At 50.7% G+C, this 19,241-nt stretch overlaps 1 protein-coding gene across 2 annotated transcripts in view; it reads right to left on the reverse strand.

Moving 5' to 3' along the window:
* Positions 1–19,241, reverse strand: part of Grid1 (glutamate ionotropic receptor delta type subunit 1) — a 719,927-nt gene that overhangs the window by 557,054 nt on the left and 143,632 nt on the right. The window lies entirely within an intron of this gene.

Here is a 19,241-nt window from a genome sequence, read left to right on the forward strand (position 1 = left end):
AGGCTGAGAATATGCTGTGTGCTCTACAACTATTGGAAGAACTGAACTGATTAGGACTGTAAGGACTGAATTATATCAGAAAAGCAGGTAGACATGTCCTTACCCCCATAGAACCCAGGATGTAGGCAAAAGAAAAGGCTGAAAACCAGTTCCTCTGGCCAAGTCCCTTGAGTCCTATCATGAAAATATTGGGTCAAACCCCAGATGAAGCAGTTTCCTCCAGAGCCCAGGCTGTTCCAAAACCACTTGAAAAATCACAGAAGATGACGTGCCAGCAGCTCAAAAGCTTACCGCGGACATCCAGGAAGAACAAAGAGAGCCGCCAGCAATCTTTTCCAGGATTAATGCACTCAGGAACTCAGCTTTTGAAATCACCCAGTGACCACTAGGGGCGCCCCTTTGAGCCACACACTTGGGCCTTTTTAGGACATCAGACCAGCTAACAGAAAGACGCACCTCCCATGCCACAATCCCCCATGCCAGTTTTGAGGCAAACATTTCTTCCGAATGCTTTGTGTGATGGCAGGAATGTGGGAAAGCAGATGCGGTTTCAAAACACAGCCTGTGAATGGCAGCAGGCCATCTGCTGCACGCAGCAGACTTTGAACAACTTTGACAATGTGATTCTTTCGGTCGGGAGCCCTTGGGTTTATGTAACGCCTCCGATAGGGCTAGGGGAAGGAGGCAAAGAACAAGGGAACCCACGGCCCAAGGAGAAGGCAACAGAAGGCCAGGTCCCTCCACACTCACCAGCATCCAAGGTGGCTGCTCCCCTGCCAGGGGCTGAACTTGCCCCTCATGAGCATCCTAATGATAACTCATATTGCACATTCTCCCTGCTGAATCTGCTGCCTCCAGAGCCAGGGACTGGAAGTGGTTACACAAGGGACAATGAAGTCTCTCTAGAGAATCTCAAAGCCACCCAAATGCTCTGCCCTCACCCACCCAGACTTCACAGAAATCCAATCACATCCTGCACATTTAGAGCCCAGGGGCAGCTCCCAAGAGCCTTTGGGAATAGAGTCAAACTCCATGCCTGCAGCCTCACACTCCCTGCCACACTTCTGCCCACTAGACTCCAGCCAACTACCCACTCTTGGCCCCTCAGACTCAACTCTTCAATCTGCATCCCCATTCTTACTTCAGGACTCAAACTGTGCTTCCCCAGACAGACTAAAGGCCCCTTGTTGCAGGTCCCCCATTTTCCCTGTTATAGCACTGCATGGTTGCCTGAGTCACTGTCTGGCTCTTCAACTTGATCTCAAGCTTCAAAAGGACACAATCAGTGCCTACTGTGTTCACTATCCTCCCACGGGCATAGAAGTGCACAGCACACAATAGTCAGTAAAGACTCGTGCAAGGATACTATGAGCCCTGAAATTTTCATGCTCCCTGGTCAATAATTCCTCTCTGGGCACCCATCCAAACTGTAGGAACAGCACTAGGTCCAAAAACATGCAGAGGACACTTAGCAATATTCCTGGAATATTGCTGACAATCTAAAAGATGCAAATAGGTAAGTGGTTATGAAAGCGCTCCATTTGCCAAAAGCACATGCAGCCTTTAAAACCATTCATGAAAACATCACAATAACATGGGAAAGTGCTCATCATAAAAAGGTATGTGAAAAATAATGCGAAATTGTACGTGTTTTATGATATCAATTAAATAAAACTCAACACGCATGAAAGAAAATCAGAAGGAAATCATGCAAAATGCTAGAAGCGACTGCAATTTATAAGAAGCCTAGAAGTGGTTCTCCTTCCTTTCTATATTTTGCCAAAAATTTCGTGACATGAATAGGTAATTCCTTTAGAAAAGGAAAAAGAATCCTCCAATAATGGATAAGCACGAAAGCTATGTAAGAGGAGGGATGATTGTGCCAGAATTTCCTCTGGGCCAAACTCTGTCAAGCCGTTGATATATGTGAATTCACGTCGTTCTCAGGACATCCATGGAGGGAAGGGATCACTGCATCCATTTCCCAGATAATGAGATGTGAGACCACACAACCGTCAAGGGACAGGGATGGACGGAGATGCCACCCAATCTCTTTCCAACAGTGCCAGAGACACAGGGGAAATGTTTCTGAGAAGCGGTCAAGTAAAAAACAAAAAACAAAACACTATACAAAATTATATGCTTACCCTGATTACAACTAGATAGAAAGCATCCGTATGAATAAGGCAAAAAAAAAAACCAAACACTAAAAGCTAAGACACAGTTGATGAATAGGCTGTTCTTTCTTCCTTTGTACAGACTCTCTTTAATGCCAAGATATTGCATTTATAGTCTTAAAAAGCAATTTTATCAAATAAACTGAACATCGTGGGGCCATAAATTGTCGCAGGAACTCCAGAAATTAGTTGTGGAGGGATGATCCCAACCCGGGACATTGGAGAGAGAAACCTCCTGGCAGCCACCAGTCACTCCAGGCTCTCGTCAGTCCCTCTGCCCAGCTCCCTCCCAAGTCACCACCTGACTCCCGATAGTAAACCCTATGAAGTCCCCAATTCCATATCCACCAGGCTCTAAAGTCACAGAACCTCTCTAAGCCCCAGTTTCACACATGCCATTGTGCACTGGGGACAGGGGACTGGCTCCTGCCCTCCTACAGCCTCACACTCCCTACCACCCTTCTGCCCACTAGATTCCAGCCAACTACTGTTTCATGCATACACTCAGCACACCCACCCACCCACACACCTCACTCAGGCCCCTGCCTGATCTTGGGATCACCCAGGAGACAGACACCACAATTTGGCCTGAGAGAGAAAAAAAAGAAGAAGACGCTCTCAGGTTCCACGAAGAAGGTGAAGTATGGTTGGCATCAGAGCCTCAAAGAGAAAAAAAAGGATTTAGACCAGCAGAAATGAGGGGGAAGGTTGTTGAGCGGGGATGTAGCATGACAAAGACTCAGGAGCCAGGAGGCACACTCACCAGGAGGGTGCAGGAAAAGACCTCACAGACCCAGTACTGATTTTTCCCTTCTAGTGAGTAGCCATGTGGTCCTGGGCAGGTCTCTTTGCTGAATCTCAGTTTTCTATTTAATGGAGATAAGAATCTCCTCCAAGCAGAACTAGGGGACCACTGACTCAGAACACGGATTACAACTGTCACAATGCACTGTGCACATAAAGATGCCAGACATCAGTTTCCCAGCCCTTTCCTTGGACCCTCCCCATCTCCTCCTCAACTTCTCCATCCAAGTCATGCCCAGGATCTTAAGTACGGTCGTCACACCTAAGATCCATGTTGCCCCTCATGCTGACAGCCCCCCCTCATGGAGGTGGGCATGGCTGACCCACCCTTGTGCAGCCATCTGCAGCATCACAAGCCACCCAGTCTCAGCAAACAGGGTGGGTAATTAAGGCTGGAAGTCTCTCCCAGGCACTAATGGAGAGACCCAATGTGAGTCAATTTTCAATCCACTGTGAATGGCCTGCTAATTGGGGCACTGTTGAAATGATGGTTATTTGGAGGCTTCTAACATAAAAATAATAAGATCAAAATACATCAGATCAAAGCCAAATTAGCTATTAGCTTAATCAAGGTTATGTGAGAGGAGACATTACACAACTTGTGCCCTGGTTGTGACAACAGATGCTGAACTCCTGGGTCTGAGTTTGGACCTTGTTGTGGACACACTGTGGGACCTTAGGTGAGAGGGCAATCCTCTTGGGGCTTCTCTCCCTGCCCCTGTATGCACACACATCAACGTCAAATCAAGATGATGATACTCATTCCCCAGGGCTGTTGGGTGCACTCCATGAAAGGTTTTTATCTGTGGAGAGGAATGTGTGCTGCCTGGCACCTAATGGGACCTCAGAAGTCAAGGTCCTCTGGCTTGGAACTTAGAGGTATTTCCTAACTTCTCTGGAGGATAACAGCTTTTGTTATCATTCTTTGCCTCTAATATCACATAGTCATAAAACTGATTTCTCTCCTGATTACAGTGCAGACTTGATGGATTGGTAAGGGCTCCCTGAGCAGGATGCATTGGTGGGGAAAGGAAGGAAGTAGAAATGAATCGTAATGAGCAGCTCAAGATCCCTTCCCAGAGCTCTGGCCCAGGAAAGCAGAGGGTCAACATGAAGGCATGTAAGCCGGTCAGCAGCTTCCCAGGAATTGGGAGGAGAGAGACTGCTCTGAATTCAGGGTTGGCACAAGAGGAGGAGAGCCATGGAGCTCAGACAGGACTCCTAGACATGCCCCCCCAATCCACTATCACACTTCCATCAGCTTCCCTAGGGAAGATGTCAGCATTCAAGGATCTGGTTAATATATGCCAGGTGCAATACTGACCACCTAACAGGACAAACTCTCACTCACTCTCACCCTAGTTTTCTTATCCCTTGGTGAGAAAATTGAAGCACAGAGAGGGCTGGCTGGTCATTTGACAAGTGCTACACAGCCAGAGAACTTTAGAACCAGGTCACCAGGAACCTCCACTACCAATGATGGGAAGAGAGACAGTAGGAGACAGCCTGGGACTCTGCAGTTGATCCTACATCCCCTTCTCTAGGTAGAAATCCCAGGGCAACTCCAAGCTTAGCACTCCCCAGGGAAAAGCAAGCAAGCAAGAATATGTCCTGCCCTGAATGAAGGCAATTCTTCAGCCCATCAAGTCATTTGGTACCTGACTGCAGGGTGGGTACTAGAGATAAGAGAAGTGCCTCCTGCAGATATTGAGGTCATTCTGGGCACTCTTCTCCATCCCCATAGGGATATCTATAAAATTCCCAGGACAAGGCTATGGGAAACAATGCCCCACAAAGTTTATGCTAGAAGAGACCCACCCTTTCAGTGCCTGTGCCTGATAATGATGCTGGCCACTACCAGCCTGCCCTGCCATCTGCCAGGCACCTTGGATGCCTCAATCCCTAGGCTCAGCCACAACTACTCCCCCTGAGAACCAGATCTGAGAGGAAATCCATCCATTGCAGTCCCTGCTCCTCTGGGATCACAAACTCCCTCAAACAGCAGCCCCTGAGTTAGCTGGTCTCTGGCTACCACCTTATAAGAACAACCTGAGGTTTCCCAACAGACAAGGAAAGAGAGAACATCCACCTGGGGTAGAAGCCTGGTAGGTGCTTCACTTCACCTAGGCTTAGCAAGGCTTGACTGCTCTCTGCAGGCAACAGGAGGGCCAGGCTCTGAGCAGACCCAGACTGAGCCCTGCCTGCCCAGAAGGAATGACCTCTCCCCAAGGGAGACCAGAACCTCTGCCAGCCCTGAGGCTGCTCTCTCAAGCAGGGCTCCTAGGGCCACCTCATGCCTCCAATCATCTTAACAGCTGCAGGCACCCAATCTCCCCCCTGCCACCCTTGTTATCTGAGTCCTTCCTTTCCTCCTTTAAATTGGCACTGGCTTTATGAATATTTGAATTCTAATGGCTAATGCTTTAAATTAAGGTAGCATTTATAAATACTTTATGGCCAATGAATAATTGACCAAATTTAGTATTGTCATAACTCACAGTAAATTATTGATCTATGGAGAATAAACATTTTTCATCTTTTATTAAGACATACAAAGGGTAAACAAAATCATGGAATGAGGCCACATGGGGGGCAGGGCTGTAAAAGGCCAGCTCTAAGTCTCTGGCCCTGGAGTGCATGGATGCTCCCCCAGGCTCCCCAGGGGAAGGTGCCTCCTCCTGAGCACAGAACACACACTTGACGAGCAACCCTGTCCACCACTTGCTTCCGTCACTCTCAACTCCAGCTCTCCAAATTTCTGGAGACCTGCAAGCCCTTCTCCTCCTGCCTTCACTGCCCTCCGGGCCCAGTATTCTCTCTGATCACTCTATTGCAGGGTCCCTCAGTCCCCTCTGTCTTCACATAGCATGGCCATTAAAACCTCAACCCAGAGTCAACCCACCATGGGTAAACCGGCCCATCCACTTCTCTACCCCTATAAGCAAGCAACAGAGGGTGGCAGAGAGAACCACCCAACTGCAATTTGGTGACCTTGTAACATTATTGTCACCAACCCCCACTGTGGTCACCACCTCCCCACCCAGCTATTCACCATACTCCCCTTCTTTACTATTACCTCCCTTCCTATTGTCCTTGAGCATCCCAGAGTTCTGTCCATGTTCAACTGATGACCTTGCTTCACTCTTCATCAATAAACTAGAAGCAAGCATCCCAAGGCAGCTCCACTTCCTGCCTCCAGGTCTTCCCATCTATCTGCATTTGTACTGAAAGTTGAAGAAGGAAATCTCCCAGGTCTAAGGCTGCTCCCTGCTCCTGGGCTCAGTATGCCCCTGCCTCTTGCCTTCTCCCACACTCAACTCCATCATTTATGTCCTCTCTCTGTGGAAAGATGCATCTTCCATTTGCCTCTGAATATTAAATCCTGGCCCCACTGAAGTTTCCACATTTTTCCAGCTCATAGCCCTCCCCTGGGCTCCTAAGCCCCAGCCAACAGCCTACCTGATGTCCCCACTGGCCACTCAAACTTGACAACACAGAGTTCCCTGAGCTGATTCCTCAGTCTCAGGAAAGTGGCACCCCCATCTACCCACTCCTTCTTGCCGCTTCTTACTTCCTCAACCTCTGCACCTAAGTCGTCAGCAAGTCCTAGATGTTTTATCTCCCAAATATAACTTGAATCTGTCCACTTTCCTCCATTCCACTGCCATCACCTTGGTCCAAACCATGGTCTCCCCCAGTGTGGGCCCATACACCTGTCATTTCTACTTGTCACAGTGATCTGGCCCTTATGAAGCCCCAGACTGTGCTGTCCGTGCTTAAAACCCAACTTCCCATTGTCCTTAAAACAAAACACAGGGCCCTCAGGGCTCTGGGTATCCACACCCACACCCTGCCTTCCAGGGAGCCAGACTTTGCACAGGAACTCCATGCCCCAAGCCCTTATCCCTGAGGGCCTCCTCGCCTACTCCCCGAACTGCCTACATTACTACTGTCCACACCTGTCGGACTAACCCTCCTCCTCTATGTGCTTTGTGGGTAACCATCACCCCTCCAGAGAACTTTCACAACCCCTAATCTTCCCTCACCGTGGTTGATTGCCAACACTGGCCTTGGTAGGCTATTCTGTGCCACCGCTGCGCAGCAGTCTCCTTCCCTGGCCCATGGGCGCATGTGCAGGCACCCACACAGCTTACGCTCCCAGGCCCTGGCCAGGTGCCTGCCCTGGAGAACAGAGCTGCAACCTCTTTAATGCTCAAAACAACTCTGGTAGAGAAGAATTTTCAAACTTGCCAATTGCTCTCCATGCCCCCCAGAAAGAAAAGCCACATCCCATAATTTGAAGGAGAGTTAGTTTCTTAAAGTTGACACTCTAACGAGGGGAGCCAGGAGAACTCAGAGGGAGAGAAGGGGGAGTGGGGAGCAAAGTGGCAAGCCTGAGGTCTGGTCTGGGCAGAGCACCTGGGCAGCTTCTCTCCTGGACAGGACAGGAGCCTGCGTGCTCTTCTGGCCTCAAGCTCAGCCCAGCCCAGGAAAGTCCAGGACAGTGAGGCCAAAGGGAATAGGGACTGTCACCTACAGCATGTGGGCAACTGGCTCAGGCAGGATGCACAAAGCCAACCAAGAGGATGGGGAAGAGCTAGAGGCACCATGGGGTCTCTGGGGCCTCATCCCTCTGCCAATTAATGAATCAAAGCTGATTCCCTGCTCCCACGGGTTGGAAACAGAGGGAACACTGGGTGGGATCATGCTCACTTATTTATAGCTCTCCAGCTCCTCGTTAATGACTTTTACTGCTCCACCAATGGAACACTAGGCTCCTGGCTGGGGAATTACACAGAAGCCTACAATGAAAGTTACATCAGGACAGTGAGGAGTCCTGGTCATGTCTGCACAGTGGAGCGCCATAAAGAACCTCAAAAGGAGCTGAGCACTAGGGCTTCCTGCAGCACTTTCAGGGTCCCAGGGCCCCTCAGTCCTTGTATGAGTTTACCTCCTCACCCTGCCTCTGAATGTCTGCATCCCTCCTGCCACCCCTCTAGGTCCACCCACATCCCTCATTGGCCAACTGGTCTCCCTGCCTCCCAGCTCTCCTTTCTCCGGGCCCCTGTACAGACCAAAGTTCAGCACCAAACATGCCCTTAAATACCTGATATGCTCCCTGCTGTCAGGCGGGTGACACCAGCCACCAACCCTCCACTTCACACAACAGGAGGGAACCATTCTGTTTTCCAACCTTCACATGCCCCATGCTCTCGTGTGTTCGTACCTAATCGCTAACTTAGCACATACTGGTTCCCTTTTCCTGAAAGGCTCTTTCTTCTCTACTTTGCCTTCAAAATCCTACTCATTGCTCAAAACCCTTCCCAAATGCCTCTTCCTTTGTGCAACGGTCTTTGACTTCCCCTTGCTATTCAAAGTTAGCCATTCTTTTTCCTGCAAGTCCAAGAACACAGAGACCCCATGGTGCCTCTGATGGTCTAGTGGTTAGGATTCTGTGCTCTCACTAGGAATACTTTATCCTAGCACATTTCTATTGAATATGTATTATTATATCACTTCATGCCCAATTCTTAAGATCCAAAGAAGAGAGACCGAGGCCCATGGCTTTTTGAATCTTCAGGTTCAGGCCCTGGTACAGAGATGTTCAGAGGACATTGGGTGAAATAAATAAAAGCCCAGATGTATGAATACTAAAGAAGTTGTCTGAAATATCGATGTTATAAGGTGAACAAATAAGCCAGAGAATCAATGGGATGGCTTATGGAAAATTATGACTTGTCCATGAACAGGGCTACCCTTGAGCAGCACAATGAAAAGAAAGATCTTGGACTATGGGGCCTCCTAGACTTGGCCCAGAACCCAGGCCCTGTGCAAATGAGCCAAGGGGCTCAGGCAACTCACTTCTTCTAATTCTTCATCAATTGTTCATCCAAGAAGGAAGAATTGCTTAGGGTTGAATACCCCAGGGGAAAGCAACAGTGCTGTCCTGGGGCTGACAAAGGAAGAGAGAGACAAGCAGCCAGATTTGAGGATGGTTGGTTCCATGGAGCCCAGAGACAGGAAAATTCAGGGGTCAAGGCCATGAAGCAGAATTGGCTCAGGGAGGACAGGGATGGACATTAGGTCAGTACAAGGAGCTCTCTGGGGAGCTCCATTAGACCTGGGACATGGACTAAGGGTGGAAAGATTACAAAAGTGACATGGGACATTTCATCTGCCACATCCAGGGCAGTCTGGGACCAGAAAGGGTTACCAAGAAAACGCTTTAAGCTCTATTTAGAGAAAGACAGGGGAAAAGGTAGTGGTTGTGCTTTGGATAGGACATAAGGATGAGGGTCCTGCTCCTCCGGACAGTTGGAGAGGAGGAAGGGAGCATCATCACAAATGACCACCAGGTGCCACACTGGGGCCACCCACCTAATTGCTGAGCCCCATGACACCCCTGGGAGGTGAGTGCAGCTACCCCATTGTATACAAGGGGAACAGGAGCAGAGACCCAAGGTTAGAGCACTAACTAGAGCCCCAGGGGAGCCCAGGCTCAAACCTCAAGTTGCCTCTGACCTCAAAGTTAAATACATAGTCCAGGAGACAGACAGCCGTGTGCCCTCAGGCAGGCCATGTAACCCCGCTGAGCCTCAGTCCCTCACCTTTAAAAGGATAATAACAGTCCTCACCTACTAGGACTGTTGTGAGGATTAAACAAGGTAATTGATATAAAAGACTTTAAAACAATGGTTCAGTAAATAGTAAGTGTTCCAAAAAGGATTAACTTCTGTTAGTACTTGGCCTTCTCATAGGGGAGGCTGCTAAGTGGGCAGTGGGGAGGATACTTGGGACTGACTCCATTCTGTGTATGTATAAGCCAGTCTTCACATTACCACACAGTGAACTTTATAGAAAGAAAGGGTTATGAGCTGGGCATGGTGGCACATGCCTGCAATCCCAGTGGCCCTGGAGGCTGAGGCAGGAGGATCCCAAGTTCAAAACCAGCCTCAATAAAAAGCAAGGCACTAAGCAACTCAGTGAGACCCTGTCTCTAAATAAAATACAAAATAGGGCTGGGGACGTGGTTCAGTGGTTGAGTGCCCCTGAGTTCAATCCCCAGTACCCAAAAAAATAAAAGAAAGGGGTTATGAAGGTCACAGTTATCGAGGTTTCAATTCTAGATAAGAGGCCCCATTGTTTTGGGGCTCTGATCATGTCGTGGCAAGAGTGTATGGTGGAGCAAACTGCTCACACAACAAGCCAGGAAGCAGAGAAAGCATGGGAGACAGGGGTCCTAGGAGCTCCTGCAGAGAGACACCCCACCCCAATAACCCCAAGGACTTTCCACTAAACCCCACCTCTTAAAGGCCTATAGCACCTCCCAACAGAACAACTGGGGACTAGGCCTTTAACACAGGGGTCTTTTGTTCGTACTGGGGATTGAATCCAGAGGAGCTCCACCACTGAGCCACATCGCCAGCACACCCCCCACCCCCCGACACTCTTTTTTTTTTTAATTTTATATAGAGACAGGGTCTCACTGAGTTGCTTAGGGCCTCACTAGGTTGCTGAGCTGGCTTTGAACTCGCAATCCTCCTGCCTCAGCCTCCCAAGCCTCTGGGATTACAAGCATCCACCACCACACCCAGCTAACAATGGGCCTTTGGGGGAGAGTCAAAGAGCTCTCTGAGGGGCTCAGCTGTATCTGTGTCCCCCACACATGAAGCTTTGAGGGACTACCCATATCCAAGCCATAGCAGTGTGTCTGGAACCTGGGTATGGAGATAGGTGGAGGCCACTGACTCTACCAGAGAAAGCAGTCATCTCAGCTCTGCTGAACAGAAAAACCCAAGTCCCTCTTGACCAGACTCTAAGCAGGATCCAGTCTGGGGGACAAGGGAGGGCAGAATCCCTAAAATCCCACCTGCCTGTGGACTTAGATCTCCTGGAAGCAACACCTCTCCTGCGTCACTGGACCATGGGTGAAGAACATCCACTGAACTCAACAATGGGCTCAGGGAAAACCTGCCCAGCAGCCTATCCTCCTGGCCGCTCTCCTGCCAGGCCAGTCTCCTAGCAACAGACCACTCGGAGGCCCTGGACACCAGGACTGAGGAGCCAGAGCTGAGCTCAGATGCGCACAGCCTGCCCTCAGCCCTTCCCACACCCCCAGGTCCCTGAGGCCAAATCCAGTGACTGCTTCTCCTCTTTTGTCTCCTGAAAGGCAAGACCATCCAGATACCAGGCCCCAGCCCTGACTAAGCACTCCTTCCCACGCCCCAGTGACCCTCCCAGATGGGAAACTGAGGCTCAGTGAGGTTGCTGGTTCTCCCCTTCCATCTCAACCTATATCTGACTTCTTTCAGCTCTCTCCGGCTATCTCTAGAATCCTCCCATTGATGCTTCTTACTTCTGGGGCCTCAGTTCTCTCGCCCTAGCACTCTCCCTCAGTGTGTGTGTGCATGGGTGTGCATGCAGGTATGTGCATGGATGTGGGAGGGAATCTTGCACTCTCACTCCCTGTTCCTGCCTGAGTCCTCTTTCCTTCATAGGACCTCCTGCTCCAAAGGGACAGAGAGCTCTATTCTGTGCAGTGACTCCTATCTCCATTCAAGGTTCAGAGGCTGTCCATCAGCCCAGAAGCTCTTCTTGGGAGGTAGTGTGGGTGGGGCAAAGAGAACAGACTTGACAATCCTGAAGCTGGAGCTACATCCCAGTTCTACCACTGAGCTGCCTATAGCCTGGGCTGGCCAATCCACGTGTCCAAACTTCAGCGTTGTTTATGTTATACAATGGAGGGAGAGGAAGAAGGGTAGGGTTCCAGCACCTGTATCATACAGAAAGCATGAAATCACAGCCTCTGGCACAAAATAATGTCTGGATAAATTCTCAACCATTTCTCCTTGGGAAGTATCTGTCATTTATTCTTTCACTGAGCTGGTACTTAGTACCCTCCTTCCCAGCGCTTTTGAAACTGAAAGCCATGTTAGTGCAGAGACATCTAATAGCACAAAGGAAAAGGTGGCAGGCTGCTGTCTAGCCTACTGAGGGCTGAAACAGAAAGAGATGAGGCCTCCCCACCCCCCATGTAATAAGACATGATCTAGCACCAAACCACCTGTACTCAAATCCGTGGTCTGCATCTTACAGCTACATGTGACTTTAGCTAAGTCACAACTTCTCTGTGACCCTCCCCAAAATGGGCTTATGATAGCGCCTGCCTCACAGAACAGAGAATCAAGTGTCAGAGAAACAAGGAAGCACTTTGACTAGCAGCAGTCTGTGCAGCTACCTTACCACCTAGTGCAAGAGGAGAAGAAAGCAGCTCAGCCAGATGCAAAGCCAGTCAGGGCAGCAAGGCCTGAGCTGATGGTCAGTGGGATGGGCATGACTTAGGTATCCTTTGCTCATCTGTACTGCCCAAGCAGGGTACCCAGGTGTAGTGCTGCAGGTAAAGAGCAAGGGGGCTGATACCCAGCCTGGTTCCACCTGCTGCAGTTACACAGGCCTTGCTTCCTAACATCTTTTCATTGTCCTCATAGTCATCGTGGCAACATAGTCTCCAAAGTTGTGAAAATCATTCCTCTTTTAAAGAATTGAGTCTGGGGAGCATAGGGAGCTTCACCTGCTATAACTCCACCTTCTAAGGGGAAGGAACACCCTGGGAACAAGGGTCTCTGTATGTGGAAGAGGAATGGTGTCAATGCTGGCCAAGCCCCAAAGCCAGCTTTCCCAGTATAACCAACCCCACATCTCGGGGGAGTACTGGCAAACCCTCAGGACACAGGCCATGGCCAACGACTCCCTGACCATGCAGGTCAGCCCTGCTGAGCCCTACCTCAGGGAATGGCTCACTCCTGACCTCTTCTGAGAAAGAGCCCAGCTGGCCCAGGGACATTACCCATCTCAGCCCTCAGGTGCTTCGGAGCAGATGGGGAGAGAAATCAGAACTCTCCTACAGCCAGCAGGGATGAGAGGGGATCTTTGCCAGTGATAATGAAAATTTTCACAGTAGCAGATGCTCTGGGAAAATTGAAAAACAATACAACAAAATTCACAAACCAGAGAGGAACTTAAGAGAAACCTGATGGGCAAGGCTCCACTTTCTCATCAACACCTCTCTGGCCATAAGAAGACAGATTGGGAGCCATTTCCTTCCCAGCAGGTAATCAAACTGTCCCCTGGAGCCCACCATAAATCTTTCCAAGCACCTACTATGCACTCAGCAGGGGCCCCATGCTGAAAACAGAAATGACACAGATCCCGGCTCAGGCCCCACAAACACAGGCCCCTGCAAACACCGTCTGGAGGATGCTGGAGGGTGGGCTGAGATGGCTCAAGATCCCACAGGAAGAATGCAGGTGGGGTCACGTGGCTGGAGGTAACATGGGAGTCTTTCAGAAGATAGCAGCTAATGCTGGTGCAGACACAAAGGACAGGCAGGTTAGCAGCCAGTGTGAGCAGAGGTACAGCACAGCAGTCTTTGAGGATCTGCAGGAATAGACATGCACACTGGGGTGAGTCCATGGCCCTTGGATGAAGAAAAGGGTGGGGTGAACAGTGGAGTGCTGCAGGTAAGGGCAACACTCAGTTGAGGGTCTTTTTTTTAATCCTAGGAGCAGCAGTGAGCCTTGGAGGGTTCCTCAGTTGAGGCAGGGTCTGCTCAGAGCTGCCTTTGGGAAGGTGACCCCATTGAGGGGGCATGTGGAGGGCTGGAGACTTCAGCTAATTCTTGCTCCTCACCCTGGCAGAAATGAGGACAAGGAGTACAAGGTGCAGGAGGCAGCAAGGACGGAGCCAGGGGTATCACAGAAGCTGGGGTCAGTCAGGTAGAAGCACATGTGGGGGCCAAGCAGGGGGCAGGCAAAGGAGCAGACACAAAGCTCCAAGACCCCAGGCACCACTCCAGGGCCAGGAGAACTGGGATAGTTTATAACCCTCTCTGTCACTCTCCTAGGCCTAGGACAGTGTCACCACTCTCTACCCCTCCCCCATTTGCAGAAGGGACTGGCTGAAGTTCGGTGATAAGAAGTCTCTCACCAAGTACCATCCATAGTATGGCTGGGGGGGGCGGGGAGTCAGACCTTATGAGATGCACATGCTGCCCACCTCCCAGCCCAGGTTTCCCTCCTCAGGCCAAGCCAAGGGACAAGATAAGATAGAAGCCAGTCTTCCCAGCCCTTCAGCCCCCAGGTAGCACCTGAGTTGCCTTCAGGTGATTAAGAGATGCAATGAGATCTGAGTGCCCAGGGTTGGGCCAGTGAGCAAGAGTATGTCAGGGCAAAGAAGCAAAGAAGGACTTTATCCTGCTCTGCCCCTACAGAAGTTTCATGGAGGCCATGTATGTCATAGGCTGGCAGACATGCTGGCGTACCTGGCAACTGGCAGGCAGGATTTTCAGGCAGAGAGGCCTCTGAAATATTATGCATCCTAGGAGAGAGTGCCTGGAAGTAAGGGGCATTGATGCTCGGAGACATCCAAAGTGCAGGGATTGTCATTAGTACTGATCACATCTAAGACTCCAAAGGCAGCAGAGGGTATAAGTCTATGCAGAGCTGTGTTCACAAAACTCTCCAGGTTAGAATGAGCACAGTCCACCCTTCTCTGTACTCCATCTTGGGGAGGTGGGGGAGGCACCCCTTCCTCACCACAAGAGCACCAGGGTGAAGCCAAGCAGAAGAGAAAATGGCAGATGTACACCCAAAGTAGCACTTCCTCAGGTGAAGACACGTGCAAAGCTACTCCCAGCTCCCAAGACCAAGCTCAGCTGAGGTCACAGGGTCCTCACCCTTCTTTGAGCTGTGAGTCACAGGAGATGGGCCTAGACGTACAGTGCATCACTCCAGAACATGAGGCTCTGAGAATCTCCAAACACCACCAAAAAAACTGCTTATTGCCGTTTGTACTCCCACAAAGAATTTCCTTTCTGGGAAAGAGGCTCCACACCAGGTAGTTAGGGATGAAGGCACAGTGGTTAAACTGGTGCCTCCCCCAGCCCTGCCCTGGTGGAGAAAGGCCATGCCTGCTCCGTCACCACTCGCCCAAACTTTTCCTGGAGAGAGACTAAGTGATGGGGGCTGTAAGACACAGCCACCAAGGCCCATATTTGAAAAGAAACTAGATATGCAGGGCTGGGCTGGGGGCTTGGCCCCTCCAAATGCCCAACACCTGAACACACATGGCCCTGCAAACGCACAAACGGCCTGCTTTGTACAGAGGAATCCCCATGGAGGTCCTATGGTCATCCCAGGTCACCAAGACTTCTTGAGATTTGGCAGATGATTCGGGGCAGTTCAGGAGATAAAACGTAAGACTCTGTAACCTGCTTCAGCCCTGTCTCCCCTCTCTAGTGGAAACTCCAGCAAGGAAGGGCAGCTCAGCTCAGCCCCCGAGGCAGATGCACTCTCTCCTCTAGGACTGTGTGACTGGACAGCCCCCAGCGAGGCTTGGGTTTGCTCAATAAGATGTGGCAGGTAGCATGCTGCAATAGAGTGTGCAAAACAGACCCGGGGAGGGACCTAACTTACTCTATGCTTGGCAGCTCCCCTTGATCCATGTGACAATTCTGAAGTAAGATTATTGACCCCGTTTTTCTAGATGAGGATGCTGAGGCTAAGAGAAGCAAAGTCACTTGCTCAAGGCAATGGAAACTGAGTTCAAACATGAGAAAGTCCAACTCCTCAGATCCTTGTCTGCCCATTCTTCCGAGTGGTACAGGAAAGACCAAAGACCTAAAGGTGAATGCCAAGGACTGGCAGAGGAAGATCAAGGACCAATAAGTAAAGAACAGCAACCAATAAGAAAAGATGAGGGACAAGCCCATAAAGACCAGGGACTAGGAGGTGAAGACCAAAGAACCGGCAGATAACAAGACTGGTGTTCCAAATCACATGAAAGAAGGAAAATCTTCCTGCTCTCCCCCCATACACCTGTTCCCACTGACCAGACTAATTTTAACCCCTCCCCACCAACTCCTCACTCCCAAAATCCCCACTCTCTCCACAACTCCCAACATGCAGACTCATTTGCCCATGTTCTACATCTTTTTAAGATATCATAACATTCTGAGTTGAGGGAAGGTATTGCTGGCCAGCTGAGTGGGCCCAAGTGTTGGCACCTATCTGAGCAGAAGCAGAAAGGAGATAATCATCTGTCATCTTCCCCACCAGCCTCCTCACTGCCTTCATAGAAAGCTGCCCTCACTCCCAGACACTTCCTGGGAAGAAAGATGCACCCAAAGCAGACCCCATCCACACCTCCATTGACATTCGGGGACCCTGAGCCCAGCTGGGGACTACTATCAGGAATCCTTAATGCACCCAGGATACACCTCTCTCTGCAGAGTCATCCAGACCTGGCCATTGTCACAGCAACACTCAAGCCCCTGGCTCCCTGTCCCCTCCTCATCACCCTTCAAAGCTCAGTTTAAGTGTCCCTTCTCCAGGAAGCCCCTGGGACCTTCCCACCCCCCACAAACCCAGGCCTCAGCTTAGCCTGTGACCTATCATTGTCTGTGCCACCAGGCTGTGAGCTCTTGGGAGATCAGGAACCATGCAAGGCCACTTCAGGGTCCCCAGTGCACTTGGTGTCCTGGAAATGATAAAGGGAATGAAGGAAACTGTGTTAGATGAAGCCCAGGTGACAGGACCAGTGTCACGTAGGAACTATAGATTTTGCCCTCCAGACTGTGCCTCCAGCTTTCCAACCGAAGCTGCTGCTGCTGCTGCTGCAAAGACAGTGGGGAGGGGAGGAAGGGGGCATGCCAATTCCCAGTCCCCGCGACAAGCCAGAGCTGGATGCGCTGGGTGATTTGTCAGAGGGCTGAGATAAATCACAGACCAAGATCCAAGCGTGTCCATTCACTACCTGCATCTCTCCAGCTGTGACACCAGCGAAGGCAGCTGCCCAAAGCGAGCTCAGCACTTTTTTGCCTTAAATGGTTGACTTCTCGAGTGTTTTTTAAAAGGATATAACACCAAGGAAAGCAGTACTCAAGGCTGAGAATTACGAATATTTATAGTGTTTAAGCATAATCACATTCAGATGAGGACTATATATCGCTCCCTGCAATTTGCACTCTTCTCAAAGCACATATTTCTACAGGGAAGAGGACTGACAGCTGGAAGTGGGCCTGGAGACTCAGGCTCTGGGAGACACACTGAGAGGTGCTGGCATCCTGGCTCCAGCCCTGCCAGGCACCTGCCCTGGAGGGGAACATGAGGGCCAAAGAGACTACGTTGTTGGGGGTCGGGGGAGAGGAGAAAGACAGTGCAGAGTGGTGCCCAGGGCTTAGAGTTCCTTTGCCTGTTTGAGTGATAGGCCCTTTTATAAAGTTCTGAAATGGCTCTTACATGCAGTAGTTGCACTTTAGTATCCACTAATAGAGAACATTCATCATGACCTAGAGCTGATGTGCCCTCAGGAAATGAAATTGCATGTTGTTATACCAACCACAATATAGTGATGGGGGAGCAGGCCGCTGTCAAGGCTGAGGGCACTTGTGGAGTCATGATCCTTTTCTACAGAGTCAAGGTCCTCAGGGACTCACCATTAGGGCTTTAGAATTGCACACACCTGAATCAATTAATAGTCACCTGATAAAGGTGTCAGGACCCCGAGGGTAGGCAGTTAGGCTGATGGAGCACCAGGCAGAGGCATGAGAAGCAAGAAGAGGGTAAGGATGAAAAGAGGAGGCATCCCAGAAGACCTTCAGGGCCAAGCATTGGTAAAGGGGACCATTTTGCCTCACATGGGCCGAGGACCTCCTACCTGCCCAACCCTGACTGCCACTCACACATACACATACACACACTTTGCATACCCACAACACATACATACACACACACCACACATATACCACATCACACACACACACATACACACACACACACACACACACACACATACATGGGACTCGCTCCTACAAAAAGCTTTTAAAATAGCCCACACAAGCTTACACCCTTGGAGCAGCAAGCAAAGCGAACCCAGTACATCCTCCCACCCTCTGTGGCTCCCAGAGGAGTCAGGTGTTTGCAGCAAAGAGAGGTAATCTGGGCAGGAGCCCCAGCCCACCTCCTCTCTCCCTCCCTAACTCCAGAAGCAGCTCAGGAGCTGGCCCAGCAGAGATGGGGCTGGACACCACTTCTCCAGCCCCCCAAAAGCAGATGCAGTCCCTCCTAAGCTCAGGCAGCACACACTAATGAGGAAACAACAGTCAAAGGTCACCTAGAGACAACTGCTAAGAAATACTAGGCCCCCGCCTTGCAGCTCCCTCTGAATTGGCGCCGTGTGTTTTGGAAGTGCAGCCTTCATGCCCTGTACTTGACCCTTCATTGCATTATCCAACATCTGGAGAAGGACACACAACACACACAGAGCATTGCTGATGAAGAGCCAGATACATACAGAATCGCCCAGGAGAATGATTGTCCCTGTGACGCTCTTTCCCTGGCTGCCCCAGAGTCGGGTGCAGCCTCTTGTTAGGGGAGCTTCCTCATGGGGTGAAGGGCTGAGAGGAAGAGGAAGGACTGAGCCCAGAGAAAGGAGACGCCTGGGGGAAGCTGGGGTCAAGAAAAAGAGGTCAGAAAACAATGGCCTATCCACAGAGACTGTCCTTCTGGAGCACCACAGGGGGCCCCCTGCCCAGCCTTAAGGGGTGGGGACATGGCAACTCAAAGGGCTCTGGTAGAGCTGGCCAAGCTGCAGCAGGGGCTGTAGCCCCAACACGGAGGCAGCAACCGGGCTCTGAAGCAGGGGCTTCTGCTCCCTGCACCTTCCTGCCCCCAGCTTTGCCCTTTGGCACCTTCCCCACAGAAACAGTCTTAATGACTAAGACCCTTGAGGATTCCATGTCCATGGGGCCAGCACTCAGAAGGTAGCCCAAGACTCTCGTGAACTCAGCCCAACAACCTGGCTGCCCAATCCCTTCCCAACCCCCACCTGCCCTCCTTCCTCTGGGCTCTGTTCCCTGCTGGCCCTCTGCCTGAGGTGCTCAGCCTACCCAACTCACAAAGTCACTACTTGGTCCCCAAGACCCAGCTGGAGTGTGGCTCACCTCCCAAAGGGATTGGGTGCTCCAGCAGTGGCCCTCTTTCCCTCCATTATGGAACCTCTGTGCACTGTCCCTACTGCTAGACTGTGAACCACTGGAGGACCTAGGCTATGCCTCATCTGTGATCTTAGGTGCCAGCATAATTCCCGATACCTGATAGATAGATGGTAAACACTGAGAGAGGGAGTGAATGATGACCAGGATGGTGACCAGGTGGGTGGACAGAGGGATGAGTGGGTGCATGGGTGGGCAAATGGGTGGTA

The sequence above is a fragment of the Marmota monax genome, unplaced genomic scaffold (assembly GCF_021218885.2).
Source record: "Marmota monax isolate L192 unplaced genomic scaffold, Marmota_monax_Labrador192_F-V1.1 WCK01_AAM20220418_F8-fsc00004, whole genome shotgun sequence".
In the NCBI taxonomy this organism is placed as follows: Eukaryota; Metazoa; Chordata; class Mammalia; order Rodentia; family Sciuridae; genus Marmota; species Marmota monax.